The sequence below is a fragment of the Lontra canadensis genome, unplaced genomic scaffold (genome assembly GCF_010015895.1).
Source record: "Lontra canadensis isolate GAN:19392208 unplaced genomic scaffold, GSC_riverotter_1.0 scaffold11, whole genome shotgun sequence".
Lineage (NCBI taxonomy): Eukaryota > Metazoa > Chordata > Mammalia > Carnivora > Mustelidae > Lontra > Lontra canadensis.
In genome coordinates this window covers 26,629,254-26,655,790 of record NW_022631005.1, presented here as the reverse complement: position 1 = coordinate 26,655,790, position 26,537 = coordinate 26,629,254, and the positions used below count along the sequence as shown (strand labels likewise).

Below are 26,537 nucleotides of genomic sequence, written 5' to 3'. Positions count from 1 at the left end.
TCTTAGCGAAGAACACAATCATTATAAGATAAAGCATGAGGCCATTAGGAAGGAATCCTGCCTTTTTCTCTCCTTCCCCTCACCCCCTTGTTTCTTCTATCAATAGATTCCTTAGCTCTGGAGAGCACGAAGGAAGAAAAAAGGAAGGAAAGAGCTGTTTTGTTTTGTTAATTAATTTCTTACTAAGATTTTGTTAATTGTTATTTGTCTAAGAAACCTCATTCTGTTCTTTCTTCAGGATCTTGATCTTAAAGTCCAAGTTCTGAATGTGTTTTGCTTTAATACATCTCCTATAACCACTTTATTCACACCCTCTACTGCCTCCACAAACATGCCTGTGGCTCTGGCATTGGTACTTGGATGGTTTTAATTGATATGTCACACAAGCATGTTAACACACACACACACACACACGTATACAAACACACTGGTCTCATGAGTCCTTTCCACTAATAATTGTAAGAGTCTGATGGGATACAGATTCGGCACTTAGCTCCTGGATAACCAGATTCGGGTCCCAGTGTTGGAGTGAACTCAGTGGTGACTCTGGAAATGGAACCTTTCGTCAATCTTCCCACTTGAAAAGTGCTGGGTTGGGATCAAGGACTTTTCCTTTCAGCTCTGTATGTTGTATCATCTCTGACTCATGGGTGCCACTTCCTATTTCTTTAGTGCTAGAGGCTCATTTCTCTTCATTTTCCCCAGTGAGAGTGATTGCTAGCTTTCCTTTTAGCAATCTCATCACATATTTTTACATATTTGCTGCTTATTATGTTTTCCTTCTATCACTTTTCCACATGAATGAACAGCATACGTTATCTTCAGCTTCAAAATGTTCACCTTCATTTTTCAGTGTTTTCTTTTATGGCGACTTTTTGAATCTTATTTCCTAAAACCCATGTAGGGTTGTGGTTAAGAGCAAAAGCTCTGTCTGGATGTAGGTTGCCCGTATTTGAAGCCACTTCCTCGACATGTAAGTTTGGACACATGATGATGTTTAAGTATTCTAATTTACAAAATGTGTATTTTAATAATGACAATGTCTTAATTGTGAGGCTTATAAAATAGAATATACCTTCAACATGTACTGGGTGTCAGACACATAACTGACACTATTTAAATGATTACCTGGGGCATTATTATTCTTGTTTCTGATACCTCATCTCCACAATGCCCCCAGAAAACTGGCACTTTCAATAGAATTTACCCAAATGAACACTAAACAAGAGAAACAAGGCCATCCACTTAGGGAGTCATGGCACTGTTTAATAATTGGCTACATGACTAAAGTGAGTTCTATTTTTTTTTTTTTTATTCATTTGAGAGAGAGAAGAGAGCAAGTGGGGGGGGGGCAGAGGGAAAGAATCTGTAGCACAAAGCCTGATATGGGGCTTGATCTCACAACCCTGAGATTATGACTCTGACTGAGAGTCAGACGCTTAACCAACTGAGCCACCCAGGCACTTGTGCATGAATTCTAATTCTGATCATCCCTATACCCTTGTTTCAGGTGCCTGTGCCCATGACCTAATGAACAATCTTTCAGTGTTTCTGGCTAAGAGGTGACCCTTCTAAGCAGGCAGAAGGCTCTGGTCTTCTTAACATGAAACAAAATCATTTAAAGAACAGAGAAAACTATAGACGGGGCAGGTGGTGGAGGAGGAAGAGTTGTCAAAAGTGTGACTCCTTCTTAATTGACAGAGAAATTAGCCAGCTCCAGTGCCACTTCTGGTTGGATAATGGACATAGCCCCAAAGAAATGCGGCTACAAATCACCTACTTCTACCTGCTTCTTCTACCTACAAAAAATGTAATTCTTGCCACATGCATAGTTGCACATGGTTGGCTATGTCTTCTATCACTGTTCAGGAAACTGGAGGTATTACTGAGCCTGGTAGTTCATTGTTTGATATAATAGCTCATAACCTCAAAATTTCAAGTTAGTCACTTCTTCCTGAGCAACCATATTTGCTAAGCCAGTGAGAGATGCAGGTTTCAGAATCTTGTGTTTGCAAAATAACACTGACATAATATTAGGGGCTTACAAAAAGTGGTGAGGCTGGCCATGCTTTCCTTATAGGTTTAATTTCTGCTCTTTTTTTTTTTCCTTCCTTGATTCCCTTCAGGATATGAGCCCATGATCCTTTATATTACTGCTCTAATCTGCATGTTCCTGTGGCGTTTTATACATTTATCTTCTTTCCCAACAACAAACTCTTTCATCCACATTCATCTTTCTTAAATACCCAAAGATAATTTTACTCAGTCTGGCCCTCCTTAGGCTGTTTTCTTCAGGGCTCTTAAATAACTTTCATCAAACTTCAATGATTTCACCCCATTCTGTTATTGAAGTATGCTTTTACCTGCTTGCTCCAGACGAAACTCACCCAGTTGATCATTAACAGTTGCTGTATTAGCATCCTTTGACTAGTAACTTCTGAAATGAAGGCTGAAGGAAAGAGCTGGCAATGATTTCCCAGCTCTCCTACCAGATGCCTGATGCCCACCCCTCTAATAAGTGGCAGGCCTCCTCCTCTTGGAGAATCTTCTTCTGTCTTTTGGACACATGCAACTACTCTTTCATTTTATTTTCTAAAAAAATAACATTGTCTTCTTGTGTTTTCTGCTCTGTACTTTTAATCCTTCATATTTTTACAAAATCTTTAGAGTCTTCATACTAATTGCACCTAGAATTTTTTTTTTTCCCTCAATGAAAATGGTACATGAACAGATATATCCTCATAGGACTTATCCTTTATTTTTAACCTTCAACCAGGGAATACGGATGCTTAAAATCATTTCATCCCAGATTTGCTAAGGGACATTACTTTTTTATTTACTGGCTGGTTCAGAAGGACAATGCATACATGGACATAATTACTGTGTGTTCTCCTGGTTTTAGTTGGAGAGATTCTAACTGTTCTCATCTTTAAGAGGATAGATTTAGAAGAAAATTTTATTTTATCCAACTCACTTTATCACTCTACTTGGGAGCATTTCTTCTGGTCTACCTACTTTTTGGAACTCTTTATGTGGCTTCCCTTCCTCTGCCACCCAAAATCGGGCTGTGTCTGTTTTAGCCATTTGATTTGCATTAGTAGATTTTTCATTCAAGCAAATGAGACATAGCCAATCCAACAGCATTTGACATGCCAAACAGTGGTACCACCAAACCCTAAAACAGCACGCTGGGTTCCATGATTAAAATCCAGTAAATCCCAACTATTGTTCAGTACATGCCTAGACAGGCCCACGAGCAAATGGACAGAGGATCCGAAGGGTGGATCCCTGTACCTGCTTGAGAAAATGTTTTTGTTATTGCTATATTTAAACTTCCCACTTATGTTCTTAGCTTAGAAGTGTTTTGTGTGTTTTTTCCTGTTCCTCACTCTACATGTTTATATTAAGCTTTCACAAGCATGGAAATAAAACATAAATCCTGATCACTCGAGTCAAAATACAACCATATGTGCTCTTCTCACCTACCCACTATCCTGAATTTATTCCTTCTCTTCCTTGGCAGATGTCTTCTGTTAAAAAAAGAAGCTGACTGTATTGGAAGAGGAAAGCAAAGTGTGGGCTATACTAGGAGATGACACTAGGAGCTATCGAGAAGGAGGGGACAGGGGCCACCCCACCACATCTTTTCAAAGGCATCCGGACCTGCTTTGTGGCAATTATTTGAGCCATACCTATTAGGCACCTGCCCAGGTGCTATTTTTACCCACTCTCCAGAGGGGAGATAAATGCTTTGCTCCCATTCATGCAGATGCCAAATAAAGGTCAGCCTGTTTCAGAAAACATATGAAGAGTGATATTTGTGTTCAGTTATTTTTCAGTAATGACTTTCTTCTTTTTCTTAAATGCTATTTTGGAAGTGGTGAGGCAGAACTTGTGTGACGGTAAAAATAGCAGTTTTTAGAAATATGGTTAGACCAGACTATTGAAAGAGACCAGAATTGTGAAAACAGCTGCTTTGGAAGTTTGAAATTTTTTATTGACTCATAAAATGTTACAATAAGAAAGAACCCAAGAATTTATGGTAGAAAGAAGGAAACTGAGGCCCCAGGAAATTAAGGGAATTGCTCAAGGTCATTTAGTATCTTATTCATGGGGCTGAAGCCAGAATAAAAATCAGTCTGGTGGGTTTTCCAATACATACTATTATCTAACTCTTTTCAAATGTCAATCTTTTTGTTAACCTGGCCTTATATGGGGGGAATTTTTAGCCTTTTCCACTGCTGCCTGAATCCAAAAGGATGTAGTGTGGAAAGGTCACTTTTAAATTACCAAAGCTTCCAAAACATTGGGTCAGAAGGGATCATCTAAACACTCTTGCTGCTTCCAGGTAAAGCCACAGCAAACTCTGTCTACTCTGCAAAGTCCCAAAGGGAAGTAGGACCCATGCCCCCATAGTCTCCGTGTCATCACCTAACTTTATAGACTACAGGCTAGAAGGGCACTGATGGGCTTCCACTGGTTTAGTGGTTCACGGCTATGTCTCCAAATCAAATCAGAAACTTCACACCCATGCATTTTACTTTGCATGAAAGCTCTATTACTGCAAAGTTGTAGGATATAGTACTAATTTCATTTTAGAAATTTGGATTCTACCTCAAAAGAAGCAGAGTAGCTCACTTTTTAAAGGAAATTTGCAATGAGTGAAATGACACAAAATATCAATAACATGCATTAATTTAACGTTAAGTCAATTTATGTGCTCACTTGCTGAATTCTCATATGGAGAGCTTTGTATAAGCGTCTGCCTTCAGCTCAGGTCATGATCCCAGGGTCCTGGGATCGAGCCCCGCATCAGGCTCCCAGCTCAGTGGGAGCCTGCTTCTCCCTCTCCCTCTGCCTGCCACTCTGCATACTTGTGGACTCACTTGAGTTCTCTCTCTCAAAAAAAATAAAATCTTTAAAGAAAAAAAATGGAGAGCTTTGTATAATAGTGACCTACCTGCATGGAGGGGAGAAATGGTCTTAACAAATCTCACCCACTGCCCAATAGTCCTGGGAACCTGTCCATGATGAGCACCTCCAGTTAGACACTTACTGAGCACCCACTATGAGGTGAGTCCTATGCTATGTTCCATGAATACAGTTATACATGGATAGAACCTCTCCCTTAGGAAGCTCAAATCTAATAGGAAAATAGACCTTTAAGAAATAAGTCAGAACCTCACCTAAATGTTTTTGTTAGGATTCGTTTCATCATCTTCTTATTTATGTCCATCTAGAAGGCATATTCTCTTAGGTAGGAACTAACCTATAAGCATTATCTAGATTACCTCCCTGGCCTAGGTAAGAAAACCACTTAACCATTCCTATCATTTAAAGGAATGAGTCTCTTTCCAATAGTCTCTTTAATATGTAACTATCTTTCCCATTAGGATAGAGTTATACTACTTCAAGCCTAAACCCCTCATGTCATAATTCATGTTTCCTTCCCTTCTTTTATTGACTCTTCAAGGAAGAAGAACATTTAATAATTTCACTAATTTGAAGACCATCTTAGTTTCCTGTTTTCTGGGATCCACAGGTTTTAATTTAAAATTAACTATGTAGCATGCATAATTCTCCTCTGTGTCTGTCCTAATCACAGAAGTCTGAAAATTGTACATAGCAGATACTCAGAAATACTTGCCAAGACAATGGGCCTTTTAGTCAGGGTTTGACAGGCACTGAGTAAGACTGAGGAATGCCAAAAGATAGTATCTGTGTTTTCAAGTCAACATTCCAGAATAGCATCTCTCTTTTTAACAACAGTCTTCCAGGGAACTCCTTGAGAGACAAAGAACCATACGCTGACAGACATATCTCTTTAGCTCTTCTTCCTGATCTAGGATCACAGAAGTTCATCAGCACACTGCAAGTTTTCAACCTGAATGAATGAATGAATGAACAGAAAGGAAGGAAGGAAGGAAGGAAGGAAGGAAGGAAGGAAGGAAGGAAGGGGAAAGAAATATAGATTCCACTCTCACTATAATGATCATTCTTACATAAAATTTTCTTTAATATTTGAGAGAAATTATTGTGGCCTTTATTTTTTTTTTTAATCAAGTCTACCTATATGTATTCTCTTTTACCTTCTTCCAGATCTTTGTTAAGGTCCAAACATTCATTCTTGCATGGTATTTACAAAAGAAGCAATTCCACCAAATTCCTCTTGAGGATGAAGAAAAAATCTCTGATCGTGTATGATAAGGCCTCAAATTACACAAACATTAATTTAAATAAAGTCAGCTCTCTGAGTACCTCAGGTTAAAAGTACTTTCTAGAATTCAGATATTTTCTTGGCTGTAATGTATCTAAAAGTTATAGAGCCAGATATTTAAACTCAGATGAGGTGATGTGTGCTGCAGAATTTATAGAAACAGAATTCTACAAGGCAATTTAGAAATAATTTGTGCTACTGAAACCAAAATATTGTAAATTATCTTCAGTACTAAATCAAGAAATCAGCAACTCTCAACCATTACATCAGTAATGTTTTCTGTAGAGAATTTCATCTCCTGTGTGCTTGCAAAAATAAAGAGCTATTAAATAGTTACTGCCCAAAGATATGGAAAGTAGAACACTAGAAAGTGTTAAATTCATATGTTGCTCTATTTTTAAAATTTCATTTAAAATTTTGTAAAGGCTTTAAAAATCTATGTTTCATTTAAGGATACCTGTGTGCTACAAAAACAAAACAAAACACAAAATACAAACAACAACAACAACAAACAGCTATAGGGGTGCCTGGGTGGCTCAGTCATTAGGCGTCTGCCTTCGTCTCAGGTCATGATCCCAGGGTCCTGGGATTGAGCCCCACACTGGGTTCCCTGCTCAGCAGGAAGCCTGCTTCTCCCTGTTCCCCTCCCACTCCCTCACTATGTGTCTCTGTCAAATGAATAAATTAAAATCTTTAAAAAAAAAACAAGCTATAATAATTTTGAGTTTGGTACTTTTGAAGGTCTTTTTCAATTCAAGTGCTCTTTCAAATTCTAATAATTAAGGGTATAAAACTATTTATCAAGAATTTATTCCAGGAGCGCCTGGGTGGCTCAGTTGGTTAATCATCTGCCTTTAGCTGGGGTCATGATTGCAGGATCCTGGGATAGAGCTCTGCATCAGGGTCCCTGCTGAGCAGGGAGCCTACTTCTCCCTCTTCTGCTCTCCCTGTTTGTGCTAGCTCTCTCTGTTAAATAAATAAATAAAATCTTAAAAAAAAAAAAAGAATTTATCCCATTAGGCATTCTCAATGGAATCAAGTTTTTTTTTTTCCTTCAAAAAATTAGGAAACCAAGTATTAAAATATTTTCATGCAAATATGTTAAGGAGAGTCCTAAAATGAAGCTAAGAAAAAATAATAGCAACATAAATTCAATTATTGTGCCAAGTAGGCACAGAAACATGCAGAAACATGGTCATTCAAGTAAATAAATTATTCTGATTCTGCTCCTAGCTGACAGAAATTACTCATTTCCTTGGACTTGATACAAGAAGGCTTCAGAGGAGAAGAAGAAATGCAATCAAAGAGCCAAAAAAAAAAAAAAAAAAGGCACATTACTCATCGTCTGCCAGCCTTGCAGTAACTGGGGTTTACTATCATCCCTCATCCCCCACAGCATTGCAGGAGATGTTCATAAGCCAGGCTCTTACATGCTTAAATGATCTCATTCATGGACTTGATTTCCTTTTGTGGGCTCCTGCAACAGTTCTGAATGGTGGCATTGTGACTTGCAACCAATTGCAAAGTACCTCTAGTTACTTGTTACTAATTAAGTACTGAAGTTTGCAAATGACATACTTTAAAAAGCTAGTTCAGGTTCATTTCTAAAATAAGCAGGAGTGATAAAGTATTAACAACAAATAGGTCCCAGGCATCCACCAGCCTGAAAGAACTCTGGCCAAGGGGTTGCTGCTGTCCTAGGTGCTGGATGGTGGGGCGTTCTGCAGTATTAGAGAATGGATTTATTAGTGCAGAGGAACTGAGAAGACAGCTAGAGAAATCTAAGCTTTCGACAACCAGGAGAGAAGTATCATGACATTTTAATAACCCAGTGCATCTATCTGTTAGGGTAAAATAAAGGGAATTATCATTTTGGATAAGCACATTAGCCTCACCCACATATTTCCTGTCGTGTTTTCTTAAACAGAAAAGGAAGTGGCGTGACATGTTGGAAGTTACACACAATCCATGACTTTTCTCATCTGTGATCCCAAGAAGTATACCACATTGAAAGTATGAAGGCAGGGTTACCACTCTGCACATCTGCTCTCACACGCTGGGTTAGTCTGCTAGGGCTGCCATTATGCAACGTCACAGCCTGGGCGACTAAACAACAGGACTTTATTTTCTCAAAGCTCTAGAGGCAAGAATCCTAAGATCAAGGGGGTGATCAGGGTTGGGTTTTGGTGAGATCAGGGTTGGGTTTTGGTGAGGACTCTCTTCCTGGCTCGCAGACAGCCACCTTCGCACTGTGTGCTCACACTGCCTTTCTTCTGTGTGTACCTGGAGAGAGAATGTACCTGAGAGATGCATCCTCCTCTTCCTATAAGATCATAATCCTGTCAGATTAGGGCCCCCCTTATCACCTCATTTAACCTTGTTTACCTGCCCCCCCTCCCCAAAGGCCCTATGACTTTATAGTCACATTGGAGGTTAGGGCTTTAATATATAAATTTTGGAGGGGATATAAGTCAGTATATAACACACTCCAAGTGATAGGAAGATAGGAGAGGTCTGCCCCCACATACTCTCTACTCTGACCAATATAAACGAAAGTGAATTCAGAGTTTATTGGTGGGAACAAACAGCCTTTAAAAGCAGACTTCCACCGTAGAATTACCTGTCCAGATACCCGTCCTGAGCCAGACCTCATTGAGGCCTGGACTACTTTGACTAAAACCACACCTAATAACTGCCACTGTTTATCCAATTTATCAACCAGAAAATATTTATTGGATAGCAATTATATTCCCAGACCAAGGGGATAGTCAAAAAGTATAAGTCCCACATGGTTTGGGGGGAGATGAGTATACATATGAATAAACTAGTGGAAAGATCCGCTCATTGCCATTTAGTCACTGTGAACCAGAGTCTTCATGACAGCCACGTGGAATTTCTACAGGTAGAACAACACCCTACAAATACCACTATGATGATCGCTCTCTCATGCCTCTTTGCCACTGTCTCTATGGAAACAAAGATATTCTCCATCACAAAAGCATTACCCAAAGCAGATTGCACCCTGGTACCTTTGGTGTAGGGAGGAATGATGTAAATGAAGCTGTTTCTTCTTCATTGTAACTAGTTCCAATTGCACTCAAGAGCCCCATTCACACTGAACTGTTACAACTAGTTAAATGCTTAGATAAAAAATACAAAAGAGTGACCACAGAGTGAAAGGTAAATTAGTGAAAAATCACACAAAATTTTAACTCTAGGAATAGAGAGGCACAGCAGGGTATTAGGAAAGCTTCCCCAAAATAGAAACCAAGATTACAAGTTAACTAAGGGAGTATATGAGAGGAAGCTGAAACAGAATTCTGGTTGGGATACACAAGGGCAAAATTCTCCATTCAAGAAAATGGGAAGATCAAGGGCAGTAAGACATATAGAAAGAGTATAAAACTTCGGAAGTACAATATGCAAGTACTTCCATGTTTTATGGCCTTAGCTCTCAGAGCCTCAGTTTACTTGTCCTTAAATAGGTATGACACTATTGATTTCACTGGTAAACTGCAAGGATTAAGTAAACATACCCTCCAAACACAGGCACTTTTAGTCACAGGATGTCTGTGACAGTGCCTGATAGCACACAGTAAAAACACTCGAATATCTGCAGAAGGAACAGATTAACAGTATAATTAGCAGCTATACTTCCAAAGCAAACTTTAAGCTGTAACCACCAGCAGCAATAATGGAAATGCCACTTTCAGGAAGGCATAAAAATATGAGAATCTTTTCTATGCCTTATGCAGACAGATGAGTAGCAGCTATTTAGTTTAACATAAAATTATTGTCAGAACTACCCTATAATTTGCCTCCTACAAATGTCCAGATGCCACTACATTGGACCCAAGGTCACTGTGGTGGAACGGACTGTCTCATAGCGGATTGCCTCTTTCCTATTAGAGCTGACCCAGAGCCAGATGTTTCCATGGAGGCTACTGCTGGCCTTATACTTTCATCAATTTTTAGTATGAAGCATGTCCCCAAATGATAGGCCGGAGGGCAATTGAAGCAGTTATCCTTGCTGAATTCTGTTTCCAGCTGTTCCACAAGACTATACTTCCTTCTTCAGGGAAAGTCTCCTGCCAACTTATCAGGATAGTGTCTCTCTAGCTGAGCACAACAGCAATGGTATTGTAGAGCTCAGGCGTTGGCCAGTGTCCCTACCTTGGATGCTAGTCAAACAAGAATCATCTCTTCAAGTATGATTTGAAAAAAAAATGGTTTTTTTTCTTGAATATGTTTTGAGATGGTGTTAATTCTACAAACTGAACAAGCAGCTAAAGCCTTTGAAGTTGCTAAATATACTTTGAGAGCAAAAAATAATTTTTATAAGATGACTAATGTTCGGTTTGTATTTCATTTAAAGTGTTGTCAATCTTTGTAGAGCCAAATATAAAAAGCAATAAAATATATCAAACCATGGGAGCAAAATTAAAGGTTTCTTATAGGAGTTGTAGAATAGAATGTAACAGAGCCCTGTCCTAGACATGAGATATCAAGCTCTGGGCCATGAGTCCCAGAGGGCTCCGTGCTGATGCTCTTATAACCTCTGTTTTCCATCAGGTGAGGACTCCTTAGGGTCAAAAGGATGTGCCCATACAAAGTCTGTGCCTCCCCTCATGATGCTCTGGGTGCTTGTGAGCCAGGAATTTCCTTCCAGATGGCCCTGAGCCTGCTTCCAGGACCAGCACAGGTCTCCAGTTATACCTACATTCCAAGAAGTGGTAGCAGACAGGGAGTGTGAACAAGGTAGAGACCTAAAAGCTGGGATGTATGTGGAGTGAACTAAGGCCCCCAGTGGTATAGGAAGATAAGGCCTGGGGCAGGGAGAGAAAGGGAGATGACCAAAAGACTGGGCTGCAGCCTGGAAGTTAGGAACTGGCTATCTGGTACCACCATGAGCCAGACAAAACACCAAGATAGCAGAGAATTTTAAAATTTGGTTTTCCAGGACCTGATAAAGGTATGTTTATCAAGGTAGGGAAGTAGAAAATACTCCATTCGGCAGTTTGCTAGCTTGATTTACAACTTCTGCATATTTAGACATGTGGCATGTGGCCACCGTTTGTACACTTGCCCTAAGCCCCATACATGTGAGGGGTCTACTGAAATCAACTTTTAAAAATTACAGGCATATAAATGAGAAAGCAATTGGATTAAATTTTGTTATTTTCTTTAGCAAAACTCAGATTACAGCTATTAATCTACAACAAGGGTTTTTTTCTTTTTTAAGATTTTATTTATTTAACTGAGAGAGAGAGTGACAGAGCATGTGAAGAGTCAGGGGAGGAGCAGAGGGAGAGGGACAAGCAGACTCCATGCTGAGCATGGAGCCCGAGGTGGGGCTCAATCCCACAACCATGAGATGACCTGAGTCAAAATCAAGAGTTGGACACTTAACCAACTTGAGCCATCCAGGCACCTCTCTTTGTGTTTTTTAATGAAAAATTATAAACTCCTACAAAAGTGGAAATTAAAGTATGTAAGAAACTTTCATATGCCCCATATATAACTTAATTATAACTAACTATAAATTATAACTCAAGGCCAGTGAGCTCCATCTTTACTCCTGATCCTCCCTCCCAATTATTGAAAGCAAATCACATACTTATGTCAGTTTATGTATTTAGAATGTAAAGCATTCTTTTAAAAAATGTATCCATATATCACCACACTTAAAAATATGAACTATATCAAATGATCAGAAAGTCTACAAATCTTCGAACCCATCTCAGATTTTCCAATATCTCCTCTATTTTCTTTTTACTGTTTCTTTAAATCATGCTCCAAATAAGGTCCCCACAATGTCTCCTTAGACTCTTGAATAGGAGTTTTCTCACATCTTTTGTCTTTTTTTTTTTTTTTTTTTAGTTTGTTTGTTGAAGAAACCAGGTTGTTTTTCCTGTAAAATTTCCCATAGCTTGGATTTTGCCCAACCTATTCTCATGATGTCTCCCAAAATTGGTCATTAGATCTACTGGCTTGATCAGATTCAAGTTCATCTTTTTGGCAAAATGTTTTCATAGATGCTGTGGAGTATTTCTATCAAACACAAAATAGAAACTCTCTCTGTGATGTTTGCAGCCAATGGTGAGCACCGCCTACTCATTATTTCATGAGGAGTTGCAAAATATACTCTAATTTATATCATTCTTTTTTCATTGATTAGCTGAAATATCCTCTACAGAGAAATTTGCTCCCTAGTCAATAGCAATTTAGTTACAGTTCTTAAAAAACAGACAGGATAAGTGCTTGATTCTTTTCTGTTATTTATCAGCTTTTAAAATAATGGTTTAGTTCCCTAACATCCTCCAAAAGTTGTGTTAGGGTTGTTTTGTGTCTTGAGGGTAAAAGGATTTCAACATAGCTGATGCATTTCAATACACTGCAGTCATTATTCTTACTGACGCATGAATGAAGACATTTTTGACTGGTAGAAGGCTTTTCAGATTGGATCATGAGTGATCCAGGATCTTTTAACAAGTGTCTCAAGATGACAACATCAACACTATCTCCAAACATATGATTATGAAAATAATTACATTTTTTATATAATTGAACTTATTTTTTCCCCATTTTAATTTTTATTTGACAAATAACATTGTACTAGTTTTAGGTATACAATATACCATGTTTTTTTGCTTTGGGTTTTGAGTGTGTGTGTGTGTGTTTCTCATTAATACATCCTCCTATGAATATATAACCTTCTATGGATGGAAGTCACTTTGAATGATTTATGTATGTGTAGTTTTGTCATCAAATAAATTTGTAGTTAGATGCATTTGCTTTGTTGTATTTTCACACAACAAAAAATTTTAGCAAATTTTAAATTAGATGTTATATTATATTAAATATTCATATATTTCTAAAGTCAAATCCTTAAAGTTTATTCAGAGAAATCTAGTTTCTACTCTTGTTCCATTTTCTATTCTCTCGGAATATCTAAAAATAGTTATTTTTTAAAGTTTTACTTCATCCTTATAAATAGGTCTCTTTCCATGTATTTTACACATACATAAATACACATGTGCACGATTCCCAGTCATTCCCATCTTAGATAAATTATACCATAATAAACATCCTCTTTTCTCTACCTGGGACATGTATCTCTTTCTTCTGGTAACTTGATGATTACATTTATATGAAAATAGAGGAAAAATATTGATTGAAATATTGAAAATAAGAAGGAAACCTAGATGAGTATTTTGGAGAAGTAGTACAGTGGGAAGGATGGTGAACGCCATAAAACACCATATTTGCATCCAGCATTCATTTCAAGCTTAACTACAGATCAACTTCTCAAGTTGTTAAGGTTCATTAATCAAGCAATTTTGGAAAAGGACACGCTGATATATGAATTTAATTATTATAAAGTTTTGTAAGTTTCTGGGTGAATTGACTTGAAAACATATGCTTAAAACAACATCTTGTGTCTTATACTAAGTGAGAGAGAAACTTGTTCATCATGTAGAACATATCCCAAGAAATCCGTAGACACACTATAGGTTCTCAAAGACACTGAAAGAAAAATTTCAGAAAGTAGCATATATCCCAATCCTTGACTTTACTTTCTCCAAACACAAAGATTGAAGTAAATACTGACTCTTTGATAATCCTAACATTTATTAATTTTTGTAGCATACAATAGGAAAAGAATATATGTCAAGGGGCAAACAAAACTGAGTTGAATCCTGGCTCGGTTGGTTAGCGGCCATGTGACCTTCTGAAAATCATTTAACTTCATTGGGCTTTATTTCTCTTATCTATAAAATATGAATGCTAATACTTCCTCATGGAATTGTAAGTGATGAGATTACATGTTTAAAGCACTCCCCAAACCCCCAAAGGGTACAAGGTCAATACCCAGTAAACAATAGCTCATTTTCTCTTTTGTGGATAACAGGAAACCACACAGATTAATGGTTAACAGCCAGGCTGCCCGAGTTCAAATCACATCTATGATATATTCAAGCAGTATGACAATGGACAAATTATTTAATTCACGTAGGTCTCAGTTTTGCCATCTGTAAAAGAGAGATAATAGGAATATCTCTGAAATTAATGATATACTATATGTTGGCTAATTGAATTTAAATTTAAAAAGTCTTCAAAAAATAGGAATATCTTCCATGGAGGGTTGCTTTAAGAATTAAATTCCAGTTAATATTCTGCTTCCTCCATGAGAAAGGGACGTTTTTCTGTTTTGTTTCACTGCTATATTCCTGGTACTTAGAATAGTACCTGATACCTGGTAAGTTCTCTTTAAATGTTAATTTAAAAAAATGAGTTAAACATATGTATCTCATATGCCTTATTTGTTTAAAGGGTCATCATAGAAGTTTCAACCGGGCAACTTTGTTGTATTTCACATCTGAGAGTTCTCTCCTGGTGCATTTAGACTTTGTCCTTCTCCTTCCCAGGTTTTATTAAATGATGGATGTTCTCCCTGTCATTGCAACCTCCAAGGTCCTGGCCTTTCCTAAACTGGGCTTTACATGCATTGAGGCAGTAACTACAGCCTTACTACTCTGCTACTCAATTCTTTACTCAAGAGAGACTGCTTAGGAAGTCTGGGTCTATAGAATTTTGAAGCCATTCAAATCTATTACAAAGACCTGTAGGGTATTTCCTGATAGCATAGCGTGTGCTTTGGTGATTGTTTCTGAAAAGGCAAATGACTTGTAAGCATTCTATGTGTCATGCATATTGGAAGTATACTAAATATATTGCTACTTCACTGGGGACTCTCTTGACAATCATGTGAATTGCTGAGCGAATAGAAATCAATTCTTAGAGTGTTTTCTGACATCAAAGGTGACCGCTGGGCTTCAGGAAAAGGGTTCAAAGTAAGATTGACTTGCGTGATTGAGATATTCATAAGATCAACCTGCAAAAGTAGGCCAGGCATTCTTTCACTACCCAAGATGCAAGGGGATGATGAAGGCCTGAATTCAAACAGCCAGTATGCAGTTAAGGGCCTTAGAGGAACTGAACATGAGCTATACACAACTGTTAGCAGCTTCTGAAACCCATCATGCATACTCACACCTTTAGACCTATCTTTGTGTTCTGTTCTCTTAACCTAAAACGCCCTCCTTCAGTTCTGTATTAAATCCTCCTTCACCTACACATGCTTCAATAGTCATCTCAAATAAATCCCTTTCTGGCTCACAGAGTTTTTCTTAGGTCATTTTTTTTTTTATTCCTTTCTTGCAACAAAGATGTGATTTCATCTAACATTAGTTTTTGTGTCTTTTTTTCCCCCCAAGTGTGACTCTTTCTTTATCATAACCTCCTTAGGGACAGGGGAAATGACTTACTTATTTTGTGTCCCTCCACCTTGCTTAGCACCATCAAACCAATTTTGTCACTTTTTTTTTTTAATTGTCAAACTTCGGTCTTAGTAGTTCCTACAAAATCTTACTCATTGTGTGGTAATACTGAGCGGGAAATTTAAAAACTGAATAAAAATAAAATAATTTAGGAATGTGAAAATTATTAAGGTAAATAGGATATATCAGAATAGGCAAATGCCATCTAAAGCAGGAGTTCGATAAATGATATCTTAATACAGCAACATGGCCAATTGGAAATATTTATTATTTCATCATTTACTAAGCACCTACCATATATCAGGCAAGAGCAATAAAAACTTACAGCCTACTGAGGGAATATATCATATTGAAACCCAAAACCACTAGCAAGAAAAAAAATACACTTATGTATACACAGTCTGTATAATAATAGAGGAAAGTGGAATGTTTTTAAAAACATCAGCAAGAATGTGAATCTGGAAATGGGTTTTATTAGTTAAATACATACTGTCCAAGCCCACAGCAAAGGGGAAATCTGGGTCATTTCAGCTAAATTCAATGACCACACAGTTCAGATAATAAATATAATTGTATTTTGGTGGCAGTCTAGATGTCTGGAAGTACCAATTTAATCACCAGTCCAGCTGGTTTGATAATACAATGTAAAAATATACTAAGAAAACAGAGGCAATAAAAGAGGCATGGCACTAAAGAGAGATAACTACTGAAATTTCTTTTGAATTCTGAAATGGGAAAAGAGTGGCTACAAAGTTCTCCCTGTGACATGATATAATTTCATTTATCACTTTGGCCCAAGTTCCTCTTGGGTGCAACCTCTGTCAAGAGGTGATCACGTTTAAGAAGTACTGTCAGTGGCAGAATGTCTAAACTTCTGATCAAGGCTGAAGTCTAATGAAATACAATTGCTTCTAATATCATTTGAATTTTCATTTTCTATCATTGATCATAAACTACAAAAATGAATTAATGAGGGAATAGACAGGATCTGACTGGACACTAGAAGTCCTGTAGTCTAGACTGGGACTCCACCTAGCCATGTGACCATGAGGAAGTGACTTTAATTTTTGTAAGGTTCAATAGTGATTTTTATTAAAATTATGATATCACAATATGCTTTGCTTATCACACAAAGGCTAGAGTGAAAACTGAATGACATAATGTAAGGAACAGTTTTGGAAACACTGCAAAATAAAGAAGTGTAAAACATGATCATTTTTGTGCATGTTGTTATCAATAATAAGAAAAATGCTTATTGTAAGATGTAACAGCTTGAATGTTATAGAGACTAAATATGGCAAAAGAAACTCATCTTTGCGTTTTGTGAAAATATATCCTGTCACTTGCTCCTACGTCAAATGATAGGTGAAAACCTTTGGTCAGAGGAAGTGTGCAAAAAATTCTGAAACATGATTTAATGAAAAACCACAACACATTTCTTTTGTCAGGAGCCCATAACTGCAGCAGAGCTAATTCCCTGCTTTATTCTTGGGGAAGCATTCCTAAAAGCTCCAGGCTGTTCATTAACAGCAGATGTAGACATTTATAAACAAGAACCATCTTCACTGAATAATTCTTCACAAATTACACAAAGTAACCCAAAGAATAGTTTCAAGTATTTACAACCAGCATTCAGAGACACTCCGCACAGATACCGTTCATTAAAGGCACTGCCTATAGACGGAAAAGGTGATCAGAAAATGAGCCTTCCCCTCAGACTGCTGCATTGCATTTGCCCCATACGCCACCACAGAAGCACTCATATAAATGTTATCTGAAGGTCATAAAACACTCTCTGAAAGTAAACTTTACCCTATGGGAAGTAAACTTTTAATGCACCAAATTCCATTTAGTGCCCTGCAGACAGGAATTCTGCAAAGAATATTCTGCAAAAAAAAAAAAAAAAGGCAACTCATCTTTTATAGGTGAGTACTTTATCATAAAAGCGCAGAAATGGGAAATTGGGTCTTCATCCTCCCAGGCCATCATGGTTTATAACTCTAAGAATGATGACTATTATCAAAATTTTAAAAGATTCACAGGAATGGCCACTCTTTACAACCTCTCTTGGAAGCCAGTTTCTATCATAAACACACTATCTTTAAAATTCTTCCTTGTTTAAACTAAGTGTTTCATAGTACAATGCTGGCTGCACCTTCTTGTTGCAGTGAAGATATTCATTCATTCTCATAGTCATTCATTCATTCATTCATTCACTCATTCATTCTTCAACTCATTCATTCATATTTACTGAATGTGTATCATGACAAACGTTATTGGTTGTGGTATAAGAAATGTATGGGGATATGAGAAAAGTTCTTCACCCCTTAGGTAACAACCACCTTGATCTCTTTATTTAGATCATTATTAAGAGCAGGATATGGAAACAGATGGCAATTTGCAGAAAATATGGAGAACAGAGAAGCATGGTGAACTGCCCTAAGAATAGCAAACAACAAATTTAAACTGAGAAATTCTGTAGGTCAAATGTTCTAAGTTCTGCAATAGGTATTTTGAAAGAAAAGCAAGTGATAGAAGGTAACCTATTCGTTAAAAGAAACCTAAAATATATAACCAGTTTTATAACAAACAGCAAAGGCTAAACTAAAGTGTCTGGCAATGTATAGTAAGCGATAACACTATTAAAAACACAAGGAGCTATGAACGCAGGATATTAGTTACTTGTTGGGGGACGATGAAGGTTGAGAATGGGAAGAGGCCTCCGGAGGCCTTCTGGGTAGCAGGAAGAGTTTCTTTGTGATGTTGGTTACCTTAGAAGAATTCATTAAGCCAGTTATTTTTGTGTGTGTGTGTGTGCGGTTTTCCATATCTGTGTTTTGTTTTTCAAGAAGCATTTATTAACATGGAATAACTCCCACACACTGTTAGTGAGAATGCAAAATGGTGCGGCTACTTTGAAAAAGTCGCAGTTTCTTGTAAAGTTAAACGTGTGCTTTTACATGACTCTGTAGTCCCATTCCTGGTTATCTACCCAAGAGAAATGAAAACACTGAAACTAGAGCACAAAAGTCACAAGTTTATAGCAATGTTAGAGTCACCCCAAACTGGAAGAAAGCCACGAGGAGCTGAAGGAGTAAACAAACAGGTACTTTTATACAATGGGATATTACTGAGCAATACAAGCGAATGAACTACCTACCGACACATGCGGCAGCAAGGATGCCTCTCAAAAGACACACTGAATGAAAGAAACCAAGCACAGAAAGTGAAATACTTTCAAACTTCAAAATTATATGATTTTCTGGAAAAGGCAAAACTATAGGGAGAGAAATCAGATCAGTCATTGCCAGGGGCTTAGGATATAAAGTTAGAACTGACAACAAAGGGAAATCAGGGAACTTTTCAGGGGCAGGGAAATATTCTATATTTTGACTTGGTTACACGAGGATATATGCTTGTCAAAACTGAACAAAACGTACACCTAAAAAAAAGGATTTTCTGCAATCTGACCAAAAATATTTATCATTAAGAATAAAATGAATTTAGTTTCCAATTTTAAAATAAAATGGATTCTATATCCTGTATTTACTTTCTTAAAAGAAAAAAAGTATGTTGTGATGGGGTTAGGAACATAGTAAGACTATAATGGGTAATTTAAAAAAAATGTTTAGAAGGAGACCAAATCACTGTTTTTGTTTTGTTTTGTTGTCCATTTTTTGTTTTTACTGATGGCTGTTTCTTCAGAGAAATTGTTTAAAAGTGAAAACAATTCTGGATGTCATAAAGTTCTCTCTGTTGAGGCTCTTTCCCAAACTAGCTCAAATAAATCATAAAGTGGACAACATCAGAGCCAAGAGCAATAATGTTTATGTCCACTACAGAGGAGAGTAGCTTTCTTTTGCCAGTCAAGTTCCTCAGTATTCAATTTTGCCTGTCCTCAACAGAAATATTTCATCTGGGCTCGGCACTTCTAATCTTGACTTCTCCAGAGTCAAGTAACCAAAATAGACATGGCGAGAGCCCAACCCCACAGAGCTTCACCGTGATCACAGTGTGGAGCGTAAGACCGTTCACTCCACATCCCCAACACGAAACCCTGGTTGTTAGAAATTCAAGATGGCCGGTTGCAACAGTTTATAACCACTCAAGTAATGCATTTCAGTTTAAACACACTGCCTTTTAAAAACCATAAGAAACATTATAAAACTGTAAGCAATTCTGTTCCTTTATGTTACAATCGAGCAAACTGAGATCTAAAAAGGTCAAATTAGTTAACTGAAGTTATGAAGCTAATTAGAAGTGGAGCTAGAACCAGGTCCTAGGAAGCCCCGTTAAACAGGATGGTGTTTCTTGAAATATAATAGTAACTATACTCTGTGTTAATATGGTTTTCTCCACCAGGGATCAATAATGGCAATATAACTTCTATATTTTCTACTCAACAACATATATCTCCGTCAAGAATTTAGGAAACTTATGACAATGTCATCATATCTTAGGCAGAAACAGAAATAAAAAGGAACTAAGCAATGTTTAGCATTAACTTATCAGTTGCTCAGGGAGCTGAAAATGGCGTCCATTTCCCCACCCCCATTCCCTTATAGTTGGTTTTAGTTTCCCTCTGCTTTGCTTAAGCAAGAGCTTACACACTAGATCACTAAGATATAAACTTCTGACATCAAAATATGATCCATACTATGTGAACCAGGCATTTAAAACATGCTATTTAAAATCTTTTTTTTCCCCATCCATGTGATTTGAAGAAAATTTATCATTTCACTGATGCTGCTTTGCCATTTTAAACTTCTGCTAGGTTTTCTCAAAGGAGATGAGAGGCCTCCATTTTTATGAAAAGTCTCAGCTAGAAATATTGCTGATACTGTGGAAATAAGCAACTCTTAAATCAATAGAAAATTGCCCTCTGTATTCATCAGGAGGAACAAGGCATTCAGGAGAAACAGCCCCTGGGAGAGGCTAAAGTTGACGAAGGTCTGAGATGGGAAAAAATGCAGAAGGGGAGAAGAAGAGCTCTGTGCTGCTGATTGTCCAAAGGTCAGTCGACAGCTTTTCTCATCTTGTTATGTTTTACTCCTGCTAAAGATGTAGAGAAAATGTTCTTCTAATGTACCCAACAGACACAGAGGCAGAAGGGAATACGTGGGTAGAACATTTAAGGGTGTATTAACCTCTTCAACACACACTTCTATGCCAGGTGCCTACAGCTTCCAAATGGGCAGCAGAAAATGAACCCTAGGCTTCCATAAAGTCTCTGAGAGCCGATAATGTGAACAGCAACCAGTGAACGAGTTAAGCAGTAAAACCATCTCCATTTACGTCTCCTTGAAGTTCAGCATGCAGCCGACTACACTTAGGCATAGCAATCAACTGTGATAGGAGAAATCCCAGTTACAGAAAGCAAAGAAATAGCTTCAAGGCAGCAGATAACTGTGTAGGGAGAGAAGGTCAAAACAGGTGCAGAGAAATCCTGGAGTTGTAGAGGGGGGAAGCCTGCCCTCCATTTGGGATTTTTAACTATCCTTGTCTATGGGCAACAAAGCTAACTTGTTTCCTCAGTGCATAGTGTAAATACACACACACACACACACACACACGCACACACACAGGGAACATTTCAAGGCTGCAGAGAAATATTAATTGATTTTTGATGATGTTTTGGGTGTGATACCGTTCTCTAAGAGTAGATAGTTTATAACTTATGTCTTCCAGGTGGTGCGTCTACTAATTTAAAGCTTCAAACATACTGTAACATAGAGCTGTCATATGATAAATACGTACAATATCATAGCTAGTAGCACTATATAATTAGTGCTAATTTCATCTGGCTTGATTCATGCCTTTGTGTGATAAGATGCCATTAACAAATATGAAGGCCAACTGTCCTGAATTTGGACAAAAGTTCCCTTTATTTACAAATAAGCTATAAATGTAGGTTTTTTGGTTCTTATATGTACCTAAGTCTTCTCTATCTGGGGTCTACATTTTTTGAGGACACATACTGTATTCTGTCTTACCTTACACACAATAAAAATGTTTGTCTGATAAGAACAGCAGCTTTCGGGGGCGCCTGGGTGGCTCAGTGGGTTAAGCCGCTGCCTTCGGCTCAGGTCATGGTCTCGGGGTCCTGGGATCGAGCCCCACATCGGGCTCTCTCCTCCACAGGGAGCCTGCTTCCCCCTCTCTCTCTGCCTGCTGCTCTGCCTACTTGTGACCTCTCTCTCTCTCTGTGTATCAAATAAATAAATAAAATATTAAAAAAAAAAAAAAAAGAACAGCAGCTTTCGGCAATAATCTACACATTGACTGGACTGTTTCCAAAGGAACCAACTCAAATACAGGTGCACATCATGCATGATTTCCATTAAATAAGTAGTCTGTATTGCTTATTTCTTCACAAAACTGGTTCTTCTTAATCATTGTTTTTTTTGTTTTGTTTTGTTTTTTTAAGATTTTATTTATTTATTTTGACAGAGACCACAAAGCAGGCAGAGAGGCAGGCAGAGAGAGAGAGAGAGGACCCTGGGATCATGAACCAAGCCGAAGGCAGAGGCCTTAACCCACTGAGCCACCCAGGTGCCCCCATTGTTTCGTTTTTTTTTTTTTAATATTTTATTTATTTGTTTGACAGAGAGAGAGAGAGAAAGACAGCACAAGCAGGGGGGAGCAGCAGGCAGAGGGAGAATCAGGCTCCCTGATGAGCAAGAAGCCCGAAGTGGAACTTGATCCCAGGACTCTGAGATCATGACCTGATCTGATGGCGGAAGCTTAATCAACTGAGCCACCCAGGTGCCCCTTTTCTTAATCATTGTTATTCTACCTCAATAGAGCCCACCTGGTTGGAGAGAGTGTTCCTGAACTACTTGTCTAGGTGAACCTAACTGATGCACAAACAACCTCATTCACTCAAAGTAATGACATTGGGGGTGCCAACACTCATCTTTACATAGGATGGAAGGCAGTGACATAGCCACACTCACATCATTAACCCTGGCTGGTTAGACATGCATAGTTCAAATGAACAGTTAAAGGGAGTATAGAGACAGAATCATAGAAGGGTGGGGCACAAAGCTATTCCCACCTAAACTATGCCCAGCCATGTATATCACTCAGACAACAGGTTAAAATATCATTATGACATCTGGAAAGCAACTTCGATTTATATCAACAAATATCAAGACAAAGAAACCCTACTGACACTTTTGCTTGCCTCCCAGTACCACCCTACTGAAATGCTCCTTCATGTATGGGGAAGGCTTAATTTGAAAATATCTTTTCTCTTCACTGTATTTAGATGAAAGGTTGTAAATGGTCTGAACTGGGCTTGTTATGGCTGCCTGAATCACCCTCAGTGCAGGCAATTTCTGATTTATGAGCTTAGAGCTGATGATGCAATCTCTGGTTACATCTCTCTCTCTCTCTTTTGCCCAAATTTTGAACCACTGCTGATCATTACACCCTAATCAGAGGTTAAGAGGGAAAGGAAGATTATAAATGAAGGTTTGGTGGTGACATAAAAGAGAACTACTCACTCAAACATTTTTATAGATTTTTATCACCTAAGTGACCCCTTACTCATCACCACAGATAATCACAATATTCAAGTTTGCCCGATGCCTTTAAGCCACCAAGTGTGTCACCTCACTGAAACTGCATAAAATCAAGCCTTGGACTAATTTCCCTTGCGGCACTCATTCTGACAACTGAACTCTACTTTGCACATACACCTAATTATTCCCATTTCTAACTTTGTTATCCACTTTCCCCTCCAAATCTTACCTTTTCCCTGGACCTGAGACTCTAGAATCTCCTTCACTCCCATTTAGATGCCTGCATGGCGACACCACCATCAACTACACCAGGAAAATATTTCTTACAGCTCTGTCTATGCCTCAGCATCTCATGCCTCTATGCTCCAGGTTCATCAGACCAGCACTGTGACATTCAGAAATCCCTTAACTTTGTAGATGTACGTGACCTTGTAGAAGTACCATTACCTATGAATTAATGCTACTGTACACCATTTTGGACAATTGTCTATGATATCCTTCAGGGCCATCTCTGAAGGGGTCAATGGATATGTTCTAGAATGAGTTTGTTACCAGAGACAATGTTTCTCTCCCTGAGGAGTAGTAGCCTTTGTCTAGGAGATAACAATTACATAAGCTCTTGTATGTTCCTTTTAATCTTCTCTGCCAGGAATCTTAGAACTAAGTAACATGCTCACTCTCAGAAAACACGACAGTCTGTGTAAGTATGATTACTTGCCATACTACCTACCCTTTTGTGGCTTTTGTTTTCTATTTTTCATTTTATTAGTTGTATTGTGAAGCTACCTTTTATTGTAATCCACTTTCACATCCTTTGAAAATGTGGGCTGCTAGCATTAGTTTTCAAAGTAAACTCATTCCATAAACAATACTCAAAGTAACCCTAAATGTCAGGGAGCATCATGTACAAAATGAATTTGTTGACCCAGGGAAAAGGAGAAAATTATGAAGGTAAACATTTTAAATTCAATACAATTATTTGGAATATGGAAATTATTTATATGAGCATTTAGAGGTGGACCATGTCCAAGGGTGATGAGCTATATACATGTTCTATAATAAGGAGAATTCTATAAAGACTTAAATTATAGTAACAGGATTGTTTAAATAAAATAGAACTAGAAGTATCTTACAAACCAAAGTTTAAAATGCAAAAGGCCATCAAAAATGGTGTAGTGGGCCTACTTAAACTATTGTGTAATTATCTCCTTTTAAAAGTTTTTATTTAAATTCCAGTTAGTTAGCATCCAGGGTAATATTAGTCTCTGGTGTACAATACAGTGATTCCACACTTCCATACATCACCCAGGGCTCCTCACAACAGATGCCCTCCTTAATCCCCATCATCTATTTCACCCATCCCCCCACCCACCTCCCCTCTGGTAACCATCAGTTTGTTCTCTGTAATTTATTTTTTTTATTTTTTTTAAAATATTTTACTTATTTATTTGACAGAGATCACAAGTAGGCAGAGAGGCAGGCAGAGAGGAGGAAGCAGGCTCCTTGCTGAGCAGAGAGCCCGATATGGGGCTCGATCCCAGGACCCCGGGACCATGACCTGAGCTGAAGGCAGAGGTTTTAACCCACTGAGCCACCCAGGCGCCCCTGTTCTCTATAATTTAGAGTCTGTTTCTTGGTTTGCCTCTCTCTCTTTCTTTTCCCCCCTTTGCTCATTTTTTTCTTTTCTTTTTTTTTTTAATTTTATTTAGTTAACATACAGTGCAATATTGGTTTTTGGAGTAGAATCCAGAAATTCATCACTTACATACACACCCAGCACTCATCACAAAAAGTACCCTTCTTAATACCCATCCCCCCCATCTAGTCCACCCCTCATCCACCTCCCTCCGCCAACACTCAGTTTGTTCTCTATCATTAAGAGACTCTACTGGTTTATTTCCCTCTCTTCCTTTGTGTAATTATCTTATCTGTGATATATGCTTTTTCATCTACCTTTGCTAATTTGCATTAGTTGTCTGGCTATAACTGGACTTGAACTCTTCAGCTCCGGTGAAGCTTTACATCAGGAAACTGATGATAGCAGGGGGAAATGCAGTATATAAAACCAAATACTATTTGTTCTACATATAATTATCTTCTCATTCAGTCTAGGATGCAGCCTTGACTCTTGTGCAACACAACTCTGTATGGGTGTCATTGATTTACAGCAGATGACCTGACATCATATGAAAATAATTTACTGTGCCATGTGTCTCACACCCAGTAAATCAATAGCTTGAATACAGAGACATCTCAAATTATGTAACACAAGGGTAGGGCGATCTACCTCCTCCTTTCCTATATTCTTAAAATGGCAAGTATGACAAAGCAGGGCTTGTTTTAGAGCTGCTTCAAAAGCATGTGTGTGGGGGGGTCTATTATTTCAAGTTGGGAGACATAAAGTGAGAGTTACCATCAAACCAAATGAAAAATCAAGTACAAGGTTGTATAAGTAATAGCCTGCATTTGTTTAAAGTATTGATTGGTGCATTTCTATAGCACCTGTGTATTATGGGCTCAGAGAGTGGAACAGGGTGTTAAATTAGGACTCTGAACACAGGGGATCATCCATCCTTTCTACCCTGTTCCTCCAAGAAGCCTCCAAACCAAAGTCACAAGCACTGATGGTATTAGTCACAAAGAGGTAAGACATCTGGAGGCTCAATTTCAGTTTCTCTGTGCGACACATCCAAAACTTAAGCTATCATTATAAAAGGTTTATAATGAGGAAGCCATATTATCCATCATTGATTATATCCAAATCCCAATGGTAAACTGAAGTCAAGATACACTCTTGATTGATTGCTCAGAAAAATTTTAGGGCAACTTCTCAAATTTGATTCAGCCTGAGACAACCTCATGAGGGAGAAAAAAACAAAAACCCCCAAAATTAACTTCCTGATTTGGGAAATGGTAGAGTGAAATACATAAATGAAAGTAAATTGTCCTTGGCGCGCCTGGGTGGCTCAGTCATTAAGCATCTGCTTTCAGCTCAGGTCATGATCCCAGGGTCCTGGGTTCGAGCCCCACATTGGGCTCCCTGCTTGTAGGAAGCCTGCTTCTCCCTCTCCCACTCTCCCTGCTTGTGCTCCCTCTCTCGCTATGTCTCTCTCTGTCAAATAAATAAAATCTTAAAAAAAAAAAAAAAAAAGTAAATTGTCCTTCACAGAATTCTCATATCTGGTTCCAGGACTGGAATAGCACAGATAGGTTAAATAAGTAAGTTATATTTAAATAATAGGTTGAACCTTCACCTGGCCCCACAGTAACTGTAACTGGAAGCTGAAAGATTCTGTGTGGGAATTAAATATAAAAGCTACTTTTCAGAATGCTAATTTCAAACTCAAGTTAAGTCTTTTTAAAGGAAAAACTCATTGATTTTGATTTTTTTTTAAACTATCGGTAAAAGTTTACTTTAAGTACTGAGTAAGAGCTTACTGAATGATTAGATTC

At 38.0% G+C, this 26,537-nt stretch overlaps 1 protein-coding gene across 1 annotated transcript in view; it reads right to left on the bottom strand.

Moving 5' to 3' along the window:
- LOC116866796 (nck-associated protein 5-like) overlaps positions 1–26,537 on the bottom strand; it is a 654,677-nt gene that overhangs the window by 109,460 nt on the left and 518,680 nt on the right. The window lies entirely within an intron of this gene.